Here is a 15,826-nt window from a genome sequence, read left to right as displayed (position 1 = left end):
ATGCACCTCGAAAAGCCGCACATTAGAGCTCAGGCCCCCAAAAAAGACGATGTTTTTTAGCTGATTCAGTGTAAAATTTAATAACTTTCCACAGTGTACATTAAGACAGAATAATGTGAAGTCATATTGAAACCTGCAATTAACCTGCACCATCTCACTGGATCAATTTCTTGTGATAAATAAATTAAAGGACAGAACATTAACAGATATGACAGCAACAACCTTAATCGACCCCTTAAATGTCCCTAAATACATATAAAGGTTCTGTGGGAAAGTTATATATTTGTCAGTTTGAAGTATCAGAAAAATATTGTTATGGCATCAATACCAAAATTCAGATAGTGTGTTGACACTGGCATTGAAACGCTTCAGATGATGCCCAGCTCTAACAGGGCAGAGCTCAAACAGGAAGTTCATTTATTGATAACTTGATCAACAGAAAGTTACAACTCTGGTTATCGATTAAGTTTTTAAGCAAAAATGCAAAGAGCCAAGAGTCCCGGCATCTAAAATGTGAATATTTTCTGCACATTAGTTTTCTATTTGGGTAAATTTTTTATCTGGGGAAAATTATCAGTAGATTCATCAATAATTAATCTGCTGCAACTAAGGCTGCAACCAATAATCATTAGTTGCAGCCTTAATTTATAGAAATATCATGGGCCTATATGTTTAGTAAGTAGGCAACAATCTATTATCTATCTGATAAATGTGGTAGAGATGCATTTACCCCACAGTTTACCTATAAAGTGAAGAAATGGAAACAGCAGTACACTGTGTAAAGTAACAACAATACAGCGCATAGTGCATATACAATACTTGGATAAATGTACTAGTTACTTTTCACCTGTGGTAGCAGTGTGTACTACAGAAATGAGCCGTGAACCTAAAAACTAATCTGCCTGTCACTCTACTCGAGCCCCCGCCCCGCCGCTCTGTTAACGGGAACTCCCCCCTAAGTTCCCCGGTTCTCCTCTCTCTGCTCATTCTCTCCATGAGCTGTCACAGACAGACACACACACATACGCGCGCACACACGTATTCCCACAGACTCGCACACACATACACGCGGAGTAGCTGCATGTTGGAGCAAACGTCCGTACTCGCTCTCTCTGCTGTTCCCCGGTTACCGAAAAGCGGCTGTTTGATTTCGCAGTCTGCGGCGAGCCTCGTCGTGACTTTGAGTTTGGAAGCGGCTGAAGGAGGGAGTGAAGGGGGGGTGGAGGAATAAGGTAAGAGATGGTGTCAAAATTAGTGTTTTCTCTGCTCTGTGTTTAGAAACTTTACCGTGTGTTTACGGTTTCCCCCGCTGTCTCGTGGGTTGCAGTGATATCGTCTGTTCGGTCAGCTGCGGGCTTTTTGATAACTAGGGCGTGTTTATTGAAGTATTTCTGTTTGCGCGCGCGTAACGGTGCGTGCATGTGTGCGCGCTAACTCATTCACATTATGGGTGGTGGTGGTGGTGGTGCTGGGGGTGGGGGGGGGGATCCTCCTGTTGTGTCAAAGGAAGTTTGGAGATTGGACGCGGAGATTGAGGCAGATCATTGAAGGGGGCAGTCTGCCCACTGCAAAAAATAACCTTCTCATGGGAGTGAAATCTTATTATTAGTTTCCTCAGGCTGGAGGTATGATCAGGTAACTTTCATTTTGTCTCAGCTCCTTACTATAACTGCAATTTTTTAAATTTTGTTTGGACTAGATTGAAGCTACAGACAATGAATGCTGTAGAAGTCCATGAAGGGAATTTTTGTTTCCATGCAAAGCTCAGAAAGCACAATTTTCTCACCAAAATCAATTTTTTTTTGATGTACATTTTTTGCAGTGCACTTTTTGGGTGTAACTTGCAAACCAGTGACCTATCTACCTAAGAGCCTGATATCTGACTTCACACAGTTTAGTTCCTGTAGCCAATGCACTGAATAAAGCAATATGAGATTACTCCTGTTGCAGCTTTTAAACACAAACGAAATTCAGAATTGTTCACACAAGGCAAAGAGATGCTTTAAAAATTTAAAACACAACTAACGAGAAAAAAAAACGTATCTTGCTGACATACACACCGTTGCGTTGCTGGTAGTTTGTCACTGCAGTGTGTCGCCTGTCTAAGTGTGTGTGTGTCCTTCTACACTCTCATTATATGTTTGTTTCTGTGTGTATGTGCACGTAGCCTATAGGCCTGTGTGTGTGTGTGTGTGTAGGTGTGTTTGTGTGTATGTCGGTTGGTGATATCCTGTCAGATCCTGTGAGGTGGGGGTCAGTCACAGGGTCTCCCCTCTGGAATTCTCCTAGAATAGATGTAGCACACATGCACACACAAACACACACGCACACCTACACACTTTGAGCGATGTCTTCAGTTAGCTTAATGTCTTTTCTTTTAATGATGACCCATTATAACCTCAGTACTCTGATTTTATGCTGTATAAAGGCAGCTGTAGCCCTGAAATCTGCTTTATTTCAAAGCTCCACAAATAGACGAACTGTGGCAACTGTGTGGTTGTGCTCGTCGTCTTTGATGCCGACACCAACATAAGTCTGTTTTACATGAATCTGTTTTCATCATTTTGATTTCAGTGCCGTCCAGTTAAGCCCGTGTCTGTGAATTTGCAGGTGCCTCTGTATTTTCTGCTTCTGGAGCTGGGTTTTGACAGTTCTACAGGTGTCTGTCAGATTGTGATTCAGGCTGTTGTTGATGCTGAACAGCTTAGTCCATTAGTCTCTGCACATCGCCTTTGATTGTTTTATTTTTGTTATATGTAATTTTTTCAAATATCCAGGGGTGGAAATTCCTCTATTCTTCCGAGCACCGAGGGTGAAACTGTCTCACAGCATTATCACAGAAGCTGGATGTCCGGATGTTTTGCTTAAGGACACTTTGGCAGTGCAGACAAACCTGGGATTTGACAGAGAGTCTTTCTCTTGTATGTCCATTCTTTATCTGCTCTTACTGACAGTGGGGAGTGACAGGAATGAGTCAGACAGGATGCGTTAGAAGAGCAGCAAACCAGTGTGCTCTTGTTGCTCCCTGGCCTGTTCAGTGGATGTGTCTAAAAAATGATGGATACTTGAAAGTGTGTGTGTGTTTGTGTGCATGTGTGTGTGTGGGAAGGAGTGAGGGGATTTTGTCTGCCGTAACTCGAGCCTGGCTGGACACAGTGACTCTTGGAAGGCTACAAAGACTGTACTGCATGATCTGTGGGCTGTGTGGAAGTTTGTGTGTGTGTGTGTATGTGTGTGAGGGACAGCATCAACATCCTACCACCACAGAACGTCCTAACACACATGGACACACTCACCTACAGACACCACCACCACTGTAATAATTAAAACAAGCAATGACAGAAAATATTAGCTGATTGACAGAAAATTAAATGACAACAATTATGATAATCATTGACTGGTTTAAGTCAATTAAAGGGCAAAAAATACCAACAGCATCAGATTTGCTGCTGTTCAGTGTTTTGTACAATTGTGAATGGTAGTGATGCACAAAATAATTTTTTGTGCATCACTAGCAGCCCTAAATCGAATATCTTTCAACATGCTAACTTGGAATATAATTAACTGAAAAAATACTTGAGAGATTAATTGATATTGAAAAGAGTCATTAGTTGCCACCCTAGACAGACTTCTTCTCAGGCCTGTAATAATGGACAGATGGTAGAAATTGAGTTGGCGTGTGTATGTTTTTCACCTTCCCCTCAGTCTCAGCTGATGTATGTGTTAAAGAGGAGGTAAGAGAGGAAGAGGACGCGCATTTGAAGGTGTGAATGTGTAGTGTATGCATGTGGACAACACACAAACCAGCATGTTTTATTCCTCATCCATTGGATGGTCTGGTGTGAAACATGATGTTAAACTAGCTTGGGGCCAGACAACTACTCGGCGTGTAAACTTATCCATGAGTCTCAACCCACAGGGGGAAAATTAGTAAATTCACACTTCAGGGGGGAGAGAGAGAGAGAGGCCATGCATTTTACATCCTTCCTCCAGTGATCAGCACTAGTTGTGGCTTCCTCTTATATAATATATCCAAGGGGTTTCAGCACTTATCATCTTATCTGAGCCAAATGATGACAGTATATCAAAAGATGCTGCCTTTTCCTGTCATTATCCATTTTAAAGGGCCTCTGTTATCAATTTAATCCATTTACATGACAGAACATTTTAATAACTGCAGCCTTTGTTTTCCCCTTTTTTACACCATTACTCTGCTTTTCGCAGACTCAGTTTCTCCGCTCTTGTCTCCCTTTCCTTTCATCCACACATTGCGCGGGAGGTTGTTTTATGTTTTATTTTTTTAAACTTCCAGATAAGTTGACTGATCAGCTACTCGGTCTGTTGCTTCCCGGCTCGAATGGAAGGTTTGTGGGTGGATTGGTGGGCGGATGGGCGACAGAGTCTGCGTCCGTTTTGGAACAGTGTTCATGTGAGCCATGGTTTCTTGCGGTCCCTCACAGATGTGCGTCTTTTCACAGGTGCTTGTTGTTCCCAAGCTTTGCGTGTGTGTTTGGGCAACTTTGTAGATGCGTGCGTATGGGTGTGCATGCATGTGTGATATTAATCTGGGCTTTATCCATTTCTCACATAGGTGGAGAAGGACAGGAAGTGCCCTAGCAACAATGTCTCATTGGAATACATTGGGAGTGTCCTGATATAATGGAGTAATGACTGCGGTTTGTGGTGGTTCAGTGCAGACAGATGTAGGTTGAATCAGTGGGCTGAGTCACAAATCATGGACTCGCAATGTCCTGTTTCATTCCTGTTCATGTCAGTTCGATTCATATCTGTTTTTGGCATTTTGTTGCCAAAGCAAAAGCAACAAGTAACAAATTATTTTTAGATTTCCATTCTCTATTTATTTAGATTGTCTAATTTGACAAAGACAATAGAGGTATATGATATTTGATTAGAAAATCAGTTTATTATTCTTTTTTTTTTTTATTTAGATGTCCTGAAAGAGGGTCTGTTCACTGTTGCTTTTCCAGCCTTTTTTTCTTCCTGTTGAATTGTTTGTTTTTTTGGAGTCTTTTTCTTATCCAAACTGAGGGTTTCAGCACAGAGAGGGTGTGGTATATTGTACAGGCAGCAGAGCTCTTTGAAGCAAATTTAGATTTGTAATTTTGGGCTATATAAAGAAAATTGACTTGGCTTGACTAATTTCCTGGAATCTCTTGGAGCAGGTATTCAGGAAGGAGGTTTGTTGTTATTTAGTATATTAAAAGTGCACTCTGCAGCTTTTGTGTTGCCATTAAAACTCCAAATTTATCACTGCTAATTGTTTAGATTTTTTGAGACTCCAAATGCTAATTCTGAAAAAATGCACACACAGAGGTGTTTTTAATAGTCCATTAAAACGAAAGCGGCATTCCACCAATTTTGCATATGAAGTTCAGATTACTCATCGTAATGAGTACTACTCCTTCCTCTGTAGGACTGTTACTGTCTTCTCTGCCTTTCAAAAGGCTGAGAAAATAAAAAGCACTGAGCTTGAGCTTAGAGATTACAAATTTATAACAGAAAGCCTCTGTTGTGAACATGAGGTGTGGAGTGTGAAAGACCAGGGTGTGTACCAGGCGGGATAGGTCTTATGATCGTGGACCATTCTGTTTTTAAATCTGTCACTTGCACGTTTCCCAGCCTTGTAGCGGTGCAGTGCTTTGTGGGGTCCAAAACATTTAACAGCAAGTTTGGAGGAAATCTGTGGTTGCTGTTGGACATTGTAAAAAATCACAGAATGTACTATTAGGCATATAGGCACAGCAGGATGTGCTGTTCTGTTCTTTCTTTCAGCCTTTATAAATTCAGCAGCCTTTGTTGCCATCATTGACAATTTAGTCTTTGGTTAGCCAGTGTTTATCTGTCTTTATTGACCCCTGTCTATAGAGAAACATTGCAGTGAAACATTAAAGTGAAAGTAAAAATAATGGTAAGCAGCCCAGGGAGTAAAAATGCAAGAAAAATACCAAGTTACATAAATTCAGCAGAAACAGAGGTCATGAATCTGTCAATGCAACACCAGCACAGACATGCAAGATAATATACGATTGGAGCTCAGTCAATAAGAGAGTTATGTAATAGAGGTGGAAACTGTGTTTGAACTGAAATGGACAGACACACACCTCTTTGGTTAAGTCGGGACAACTCCCTCATTCTGTGTTTAACTCTGTCAGACAGCTACTGTTTGTAAATAAACGTTTTGTGTGCATGTGTGTGTCTTATGCAAAGGGGATGATGAAAAGACAAACAGGAAAATATGAACATAACGTATGAAGATGAACATGAAAGAGAAGACACGCAGAATCCAATCGAATCCAAATTTTTAATTAAGTTTCATTTTTGGCTTACTTTCATGTGTAATGATGAGTTATATCATACCCACACCCTAACGCTGTGTGTGCGTTTGCGTCTTGCTGTCTGTCTGTGTCTGTGTGTGTGTCTGCTGGTGTATGGGTGTGGTGTGTCTGTAATCAAGCATTAAACTGTGTACCAGGCCACCGGCTGCTGTAAGACTTTTCACATTTATGCTTTCTAATTGATTCAGAGTGTGATTTAACGTAGTTCTCTGCACCCACATGTGTTGTGTGTGCAAGAGCACACACACACACACACACACACCCATGAGCTCACACGCACACACGCATAGACACACAAAAGCTGTGAGTTACTCATCACTGCAGCACAAGGCACTATTGTATTGACCGTCTTCATGGCACTTTTAGTGACACAGTCATTCACATTTCCCAGCAGCATATGCGTATGTGTTTGAGTGTATGTGTGTGGGTGGTCATCTCATATTCCGTGTAACACTGCCGGCTGCTAAAAATGAAGACGTGACAGGGAAAGTGTGAGTGTGATAGTGAGAAGTGGGTGTGTGTGTTTGGGAGGGGGGTGGACACACAGAGAGCTGTGTCTCAATAAGCCGAGGTTACATGCTCTGCTTGTTCATCATGGCCTTTTGCGTCAGGTGCTCCTGTCTAGACAAAATTGTTTTCTAACTTTTCCATTTGATTTCTTACCAACTCTCTTTTTCTTTACTCATACTGGTAACCTTCATATCACAAATCTCATTTTGCAATAGAGAAAGGTATGAAAGTTAACATAGCATCGACAAGAGCTACCTCAAACTGAGCTTTGTTTTTGGGAGGCAGACAGTCTGCTATTTTTTCATGCTCCCTCTGATTTTTGAAATAGAGAGTGACTCAGAGAAATCAAAATAGAGGAAATCAAAGATAGGGAGTGGGGAGATACTTCAAGGTAAAGTTGTAAGAGGTTCACCTGCTGTTTTTGCATGTTGTGGTTTGTGGCAAACCATAAAGTGGGATACCATCTCAGAGGAAAAGGTTGTATTAGGTTGACTTCTTGACAGTTCTGGTGGTAGCCCAAAGGGTGAATACTGCAGTTAGAACTGTAATTAGCTGTAATTAGCATAGCCTGTCCTTCATATTGATATGTTGTGACATTTAATTAAATATTCAGAACCATGTAAAAAGTTCAAATCATGCTCATCCCATTGAGGCAAGTGTTTCTGTATATCTCACTGGAACAACGTCCAAAGTCATAGTTAAAGAGTAATTCCATTTTATTACAACTTGGCTCTCTTAGTTATCTATGTCTTTGTCTATATTTAGTTTATCAGTTCTGATAACATACTCATCAAAGTCATCTCTGAAATCTTAGAATGCAAGAAACATGAGTAAGATGATCAGACAGTTTGAGTTTTGTTTATCTGCAGAAAAGAGCTTATTCATTTGCTTACCTCCAACTACATCAAGTAAAAACAGATTCACACTCCTGAAAATACATTCAAAAACAATATTATAAAACTGAAGTGAGACTTTTAAAAGTATGCTTTGTAGGACTTTTAAGGAAGATGTAATTTTAACCAAGTGAAAAAAGAGGCGTCCTTAAATGAGGACCCCTGTATCTGATTGAAAACTGACCTCTGTGTGTAAGATGTTTGGGGAGATTAAGATTACATAACTGATTAAGTAGGAATAAATCTGAGAATGAATTTGAAAAGAAGACATGAAATTATCGGGAAGATGTTCACTTTTAAATTTGATCTTGTATATGAATGTACATGTTTAACAGAAAACAGATATCTTATGTTGTAAGAAGTTGAGTTTCCAGAAATGAGGCCCTGATATAGATAATATTTCACATTCATTACTGCTCTGAGATGTGAATTTGAGAGATAATCTTGAGTGATAAACAGTGATGCTGAAACATTGTCTAGTCTTTCATGTAGTTTCATGTGGTTGTCAAAATAAAGGCCCATGCACACATGAGTCTCGAAAGCGCCAGTGTTCGGAATCGAACCCTGCCCACAATGGGGTGATTCATACATGAGTGTGTGGGAGGTGGACTGTGCCTGATGGCCTCCTTCTAACCACCTTTAACCACTGAGAGATCCACCCTGGGAAAAAAAAGAGGAAGGAGAGAATGAAAAGAGGGGGAGGAGGAGGGCGAGAGGGTGAAGATTAGTGAGACACGTATGAGGAGCCGCCAAACACTTTGATTCACAGATCTCCCATCGTCCTCTGCTGCTCATTGACTGGCTCCGTTGTGGCTGCGGTAAAGCGCGCTGGTTGGTTGGTCGGGTCTGAATGTCACTGCTTCTCGTCCGTGAACTCTGGAATTTGTGTGTGTGTTTGTGTGCATTTGTGTGCGATGAGTTAATAGCTATCCATTGAGTGGCTGATTGTGTTCTGTTGTCCACACTGGCTCTCTTTGTCCAGACTCACACACACACACATATGAATCTGAAGCAGGCATTCCTCCAGTGGCAGGGCACTTGCCAAGAGAGACAGAGAGAGAAAAAGGGAAAGAATGAAAGAAAGGGAAAGAAGGAACTAACTAACTAACAGTACCATTCATAGTCATGGTGGTGTGGTTCTTCCTGGCCCTGGTTTGAGACATGAATGGGTCTGAAGCTAAAAATATTTTATTGCTGCTTTTTATGCTCCTTGTACTCCTCCTGCTCTTTTCATTACTTCTCTCTTCTCTTGTGTTTTCTTGCCGTGGAAGCAGATGAAGCCTGTGCCACATTAAGATGCGTTTAATAGCATTTCTGAGTTTATAGAGTCAGATTGTGGTTGCGGTTCTTCAAGGTGTAAATGTGAGCAAATAACCCCTTGGGTAAAACGACTGAAAAACAGAAGTGAGAGATTAGAAAGATACAAGCGAGGGGGATGATGACTTTCAAGAAAGGTCATGAGACGAATCCAAACCTGTAACATCATGAGTAGATGGTCTGTGCAGTGGGATGTCCTGGCCCTGCAACATCCTGAGCTATATAGCAGACAGACTGACTAAATGACAGAGGCAAAGGGCTGCTTTTTATCGGTCAGTGTGGGTAGACCATGCGTCTCACTGCCTACCACAGATGGAGAAATGACGAGATAGAGCAAGAGGGAGGAGTGAGGAGACATGAAAGAAAGGCGTCACAGAGAGACTGACAGTAATCCAGCAAAACTCACAGAGAGAGGGAAGTAGAAAGACAGAGATGTGGGTAAATTATTTGATCCAACGTTGGGAATTCGCTCTACCACGGAAATACCTCCAGTGCAACACGGCAAATAGGGGGAGAGACTATTTCAGGCTTTGCTCCTGTTTGTTATGCCAGCCAGCGTCTCGGGGCAGAGTGAAGGTTTTGCAGAGCTGTAAGTACATTAACATGTGATGTGGGAGGAGAAGAAGAAGACGACGAGGAGAGGTGGAGGGCAGCAGTGTCTCTCAGAGGGGGTGAAATGACCCCATTGCACCAGTTTGCCCTTGTCTTGTTTTTTTTTCCTTCCCTCAGTCGGTTTAATCTAAATCCATTCAAGAAGCTTTATTGGCAAGATAAGATCGTTCTGACAGTGCCAAGGCTTAAGTGCATCTCTCCCTCTTTCTGGTTGAACGGAGGAGGAAGTAGGTTGGTGGTGAGAGAGGAATGACAGCCTTTATCTCGGTCAGTAAACACAAGCCAAGGGAGTCCCTACAGTGTTTATATTGTGTCTTTAACTCCCCACTCCCATCCATACACATTTGGAGGACACTGTAACACAATCGCTCGCACAGAGACACAGAGTGTATATGGACACGGAGGCCTGTGGTGCACTCTCAAAAACAAGGCCGAACTCACATGGATACTCGTGTGCACACGCACATGTGCAAGTATGCAAAGACGCACATAGACATGCATGTATGCACTCACACACACACTCTTAGAAACTGTGGTTGGACAGTGTGGTGGTGTGTTTTTGTGTGTGTGTGTGTGTGTGTGAGTGTGTGGTGGGTTGGTGGGCAGCCAGTATATGGTGAACCGGTCAGATCCCAGCACACTCAAGCTTCCCTCCTGCCTGCCAGTCTGACCACTAGTGGCTGTTTGTGTGTGTGTGTGTTTGTGTTTGTGTGTATGTGCATGCGTGTGTGTGTGTGTGTAAAACTGCTCTACAGCACAGTGGAGTTCAGTGCAACTGAATTTGCCATAAACCAGAGATAATTCCATCCAAAACCTTCCTCGCCAAGCGGATCTGCTCTGTATTTTTCTCTTGTAGATGCTCATTTGGTGAATTTTATGATAGTTAGGAAATATTTGACATGACATGCATGCTTTTCTGTGTGTGTGTGTGTGTGTGTTTGCAGCTCTTTCAAAGGAGAGCAATTCTAAAGGCTGTAATCCGTCATTTGTTGGAGCTGCTGTTGTGTCCTAGAAATTATATACAACTGATTTGTGACGCTGGCCAAATTGCGTTTACTGTTAACCCAATGAATGTTGACGATTACGATCGCAAAAGGCAAAAGATCAAATCCAGAAATACATGCTCACATGCTCACAGCACTTTGTTAAAATCAGGGAGCCATTGTGGTGTTGGTAAACATGAGACATGACGTGTTCATTAGCTAAGTCCTGCTCTTTGTTCGCCCACCATCCAGCACAACCAACTCCATGCAACTCAGGTGAATAAAGGTAGCACGGTTCATTCACAAAGTAGCCTCTGAACATAATCCAGCCAATGCCACAGTAATGTAACTGGAAAAACAGTTTTGTGAGATCTAACCTTAATTTATAAGAGACAAGGCTGCTTTCTTTGTAGGTCAGAAGTCAGCAGTCTGCCTTGTTTTCTTTCTTTCTGTGTCACCCTCTGTGTTTCTCTTCACTGCCTTTGTTTCCCCCTTGATCTGTCCTCTGCTCAACCAAGTGGACCTAATTCAATTTATCCATTTATCTCCACACAGGCTTGTACTGATTTGGGTTTCACTCCTCATGTCTGTGTATTTGTTAAGTACAGCACCCAACTTTCACAGCATTTCTACTTTATGAGGTAGTTTGGAATGATGGATAGAAAGGTAAGATTAGATCGTTAACTTTGTGAACCTCATGTAAGATACGTATATGGTATGTTTGCTAGTTCACATAGGAGGCCTCAGTGGTTTGTTTTTATAGCCTGGAGTTCGAGGGAGGAGGTTTTAATGTTGGGTGCCTGTAGCCAGTGGTGTTGGCTCATAACTGGAGGACTGCTGGTTTGAGAAAGGCAGGAGAAGCCTGGGCAAGCAAAGTAAATAGACATAAAGTAAACAGGTCAGGTTGCCCTTGAGCAACATGTTGAACTTGAGCAACTCTTGTGGAGTTCTTGCTTTGCCAACAGCAGCAGGCTCGGTAGGTGTGTAAATGTGAAGCAGGGCTCTGCAAGAAGCAAGTGTGTGCTGCTCACTTTCCAAAAAAAAAGAGAAAGTTTTAAAGCCTTTTTACAACAACAGAAGAAAGTGGTAAGGTCTCAGCAGAGTCCCGAGGACACAAGTTGTGTGACTTTTGCCTTACTTTGATCACGCGAAGACGATTTTCTGTGTGTGTGTGTGAGTGTGGGTTGTGTGTGGCATCTTTATAATATGCTATCACTTCCTATAACTGTCAACGTTACATCCTTGTGGTTTCCATGGTTACAGACAGTGCTGGATCCCCGCTGTAGGACAGACATGCACAGACACCAGACAGATGAGAGTAACTTCAACTGGCAGTTAGAGTGGAGTTGTGCTAAGAGCTGAGACTGAATAAATCCTCCTTTTTTTCCTGTTTTTTCTCTTCTGAAGAAGACGTGTTGGAGAGACATCAGAGACATTTTCCTGTCTCTACTGACTTAAAGCAAGGCTACAATTTAGACAAAATCTTGTCCAATCATGCAAAGCATTTTTCCGATTTTTAAGAGGATTTAATTTAAAAATTACATGGGTCCGGCATGATTGGTCGCGTGGTTGAGCTCCATTGTAGAGGAGCCCAAAATGCCTTAAAATGTTGTCTGACTCTTTAAAAAAATACTTCCCAGAAATGTCATACCTGTCTTTTCTGGCTGTATAGATATCTGTATGTACACTGGCATTCTAATATTTAACTGCAGTTCTTTGATTTTTGATCCTTTTTGGATTAAAGGATGAAATATGAGACAATAACATCTTGTCTCTTTCCATTTTCCTTTTGATTTTGTTTTTCTTTTTCTTTTTCCAGGAAGCCTTTTTGTTCGCTTTAGCCCAGCTGTTGGGAACGAGGCATTTTAGGCATTTTTTTGTGACATTTTGTACATTTACTCAAAATTCCCTTGACAGTTGAATGGAAAAATTGCGTCTCTCTCTCCAGCTATTTTTTCCCTCCAACGTTTTAGCTATTTTCTTTTGTCATATTTGTTTAAATTTTTACCAGTAACTTATTCAAGCTGCACCCTCCCTAAACATGCTAGTACGGAGAGTTCTGGTCTGGTCAGGTGTGTGCTAGTCTTTTTTTTTTTCCACTGTGGAATTACTGTTTTCACTTAGCTACCTTTTTGAATATTGTCATTCAGCTACGCCATCACTGCACAGCAACTCCACGGTCACTTTGTTTATAGACCAGAGACGCTGATCGTGCTGAAGCATGGCAACCACAACAATGGACATCCCCGACAGAAATCCAGAGGAAGAGCTAAGTGACGAGGGAAGAGAGCTGGGTCCAGACAACAGGGACTGATGGAGAAGGGCACCTGTAAGCTGTAACTCCCTTCTGTCATCATGGGCAATGTGGGATCACTGGACAATAAGATGGACGAGTTAGCGGCCTTATTTTGGAATTGGAGGGACTTTCGTGATTGTTGTGATATGTTTTTCAAAGATACCCAGGATCCCATCACTTCCATCCACGGCTTTCAGATGATTTTGGTGGACGGGAATTAATCTGAGAGTGAAAAGAAAAAAAATCAACAACAGACGGTGCCACCCTGGTCACAATACCCTCCCCTAACCCAGCAACGTCATCCACTCTGTTACTGCGAGACTCCAAACTCTGCACCCCAGTGTTTTGTTCACGATCTCTGGGGACTTCAACTGGACGAAGCCACTTTCACTCAGTTTGTGAACTGCACCACCAGAGGAGACGGGTTTTCAGGAGACAGGTTTTCAGCTTTCCCTTGTTCTTCTCTTCCTCCCCTCCTCTTTCTTTCTGTCTTCTGTATCTCCTTCATCTATCTTCTGATAGGCACCCCTGACGGCACTTTCTTCCTCTCTTTCCCCCCCATATCATCTTCTTCTGACTTCTCATCTGTCCAGGTACAGGCCCCTGAGGGGGTAAGCAACAGAGACATTAGAGCCACTGTCTTTGATCCAAATGGAATGACTAGATTTGTGTGTATGTGCGTGTGTGTGTGTGTGTAAAATATTTGTCCATATACATAAGGGCACTTACACACTGCTGCACATACCTGCATCCATGTCATTATAACGGTGGTATAAATATCTTCATGCCCTCACCATGACTCTGGAGATTCTTCTCCTTTGAGAGCCCTTAGTATTTTATTGTGTGATTGTGATTGTGTGTGTACATGTGTGTTAGTGTGTCGGTAACCCAGGGAGAGGTGCCTGGGAGAGCTGAGATGTGGTAGTTTGATATCATTGGCGCTCTTTCATCAGTGAGGTGATTCTCCTGCTATGTGTTTGAACTGCAGTGAATCAAAGACAGCTTGTTGTACGGCTGCAGCTGTGGCCACATCACCTGCACACTGAATCTACTGAGCCTTTATTTTCACTCTCTTTTTCTTCTTTTCTTTCCATCTTTCTTTCATTTTTGCTTTCTGGGCATTGTTCATTTTTTTTTTTTTTTCCACGGTTGCATGATGTGGGCTTCAGAAGCTAAATCCAGACTGATCACTCTTCAGTCTGGTATCAGCCAGCGTCACACTTTCTACAGTGAACAGATAGTACAGAATGTAATCTGCCCAGTATTATAATTACAGCGTTATTGAACAATTGAGAGTTTTGAAAATTGCTTCGTATTTACAGGCAGTGCTTGCTTGGTGAGTCATGGGATAGTTACACAAAAAGGGAGTGTTGTTCTAAAAAGACTGCAACTTTGAAAGATACCCACTTGATTTATCTTCCTCATATTAGCTTAAAGTGAACCGTGGAATACATTTTTTGTACAGAAACAAGTGTGATTATGTCTTCCAACACTGAGCGCTTTAGAGGAAGCATTGAGTATGAATTTATGAGAGTATGCAACTAATGATTATTTTTGTCATTGATTATCTGTCAGATATTTTCTCAGTCAGTTGTTCCCTCTAAAAAAATGTAAAAAATAACCTAAGGTGATGTGTTAAAGTTGCTTGATTTATTTATGAACAGTATAACAGCATGAGAGTCAATCTCTTCTTGATCAAACATGGATAAATCTTGATTATCTGGAATGCAGGAATTTCATGTGTACTTTTTTTTTTTTTTTTGCTCATGAGGCTCTGTTCTCTGTTTCTTTTGATTTTGTTTGGTTCTTTATTTCTGACTTTCCCTGATATTTTCCCATGTCACTCCACCATGAAGTCACTATTTTTTCTCTTTTTTCATAAGGAGTTTAGATCTTAGATATTTTAAGGGTGTGCATGCTCGATTACTGATGACTGATGTTTTCCGGTACTCCTCCCTTTGAACTGCACACATGCACAGTCAACTCAATATATTTTTGTAAGACATAGAAAGGAAAATACCTTTCTGTTGAGATTTTAGACTCATAACTCCATGAGAATTCTTTAAAAATAGATTGTAAAGTTATGTTTAGAACTGAGTGTAGAAGGAGGACATACTACAAGGTAAAATTAGCTAGTATCGGAATAATAATACAATCCTATGCCCTGGCGTTCCCAGTCTGTACTTTTTGATTGCATCCTGATTAAAGGCTGAGTTTTAAAGCATTCATCTCGGAAACGTAGAACTACGTGTTGACTACATTGATGTGGTCTATGTGTGTAATTACACTGTAATTTCATCATGGTAACGTTGTGATTAAGCAGTGATTTACTGGTTTATTTGTAGCAACATTGTATAGAGTTTCACAATAGAAACCAACACAATCCAGTGTCAGGCTGCGTGGGCCGAGCACTCATGGGAACCAGAGTGGCTTTTAGCGTTCAGGTCCTGGGGGACGGCTGGGACTATGTTGTTGTTGTTGATAAATGCACTCCCACAGTTCTCAGGCCAAAACACACACAGAGTTACACACCAGAAAAAGTTCCTGCTTGTGCTCACAAGCAGATACACACACACACAGGATCATCACATAACTTTACTAGCGGGTGAAAACTTGGTATTATCATAATGTCATGGTTCTGGAAACTTAAAAAAAATAGCTTTGTGTTTTCATGTAGGCACACGCCTCACGTGTGTTCAGCAGAGCTAATGTTCTCATGCCCTGAGGATTAGATACTGTATGTATGAGGACACATATGTAAGTGCATCAAAACACAAGGACGCTGCAGTTCACAGACATTAATCAGAGCCAAGAAAAACACAACAAATAGACTGTAACTCTCCCTCCTCCGTCATGCCT

The 15,826-nt window shown here is 41.6% G+C and overlaps 1 protein-coding gene across 2 annotated transcripts in view; it reads left to right on the top strand.

The window, feature by feature from the left end:
* The first annotated feature begins 1,028 nt into the window (after positions 1 to 1,028).
* The window catches only part of ppp2r3a (protein phosphatase 2, regulatory subunit B'', alpha), a 54,496-nt gene continuing 39,698 nt past the window's right edge, over positions 1,029 to 15,826 (top strand). The window contains exons 1-2 of one of the 2 annotated variants that reach the window (XM_041060447.1): positions 1,029 to 1,232; positions 13,490 to 13,560. The gene's annotated coding sequence lies outside the window, so the exon portion shown is untranslated. The remainder of the gene's footprint in view (positions 1,233 to 13,489; positions 13,561 to 15,826) is intronic. The other variant, XM_041060446.1, reaches the window with a different exon arrangement.

This window comes from Toxotes jaculatrix, chromosome 17, assembly GCF_017976425.1.
Source record: "Toxotes jaculatrix isolate fToxJac2 chromosome 17, fToxJac2.pri, whole genome shotgun sequence".
Lineage (NCBI taxonomy): Eukaryota > Metazoa > Chordata > Actinopteri > Toxotidae > Toxotes > Toxotes jaculatrix.
This window is presented reverse-complemented; position numbering and strand designations above follow the sequence as displayed.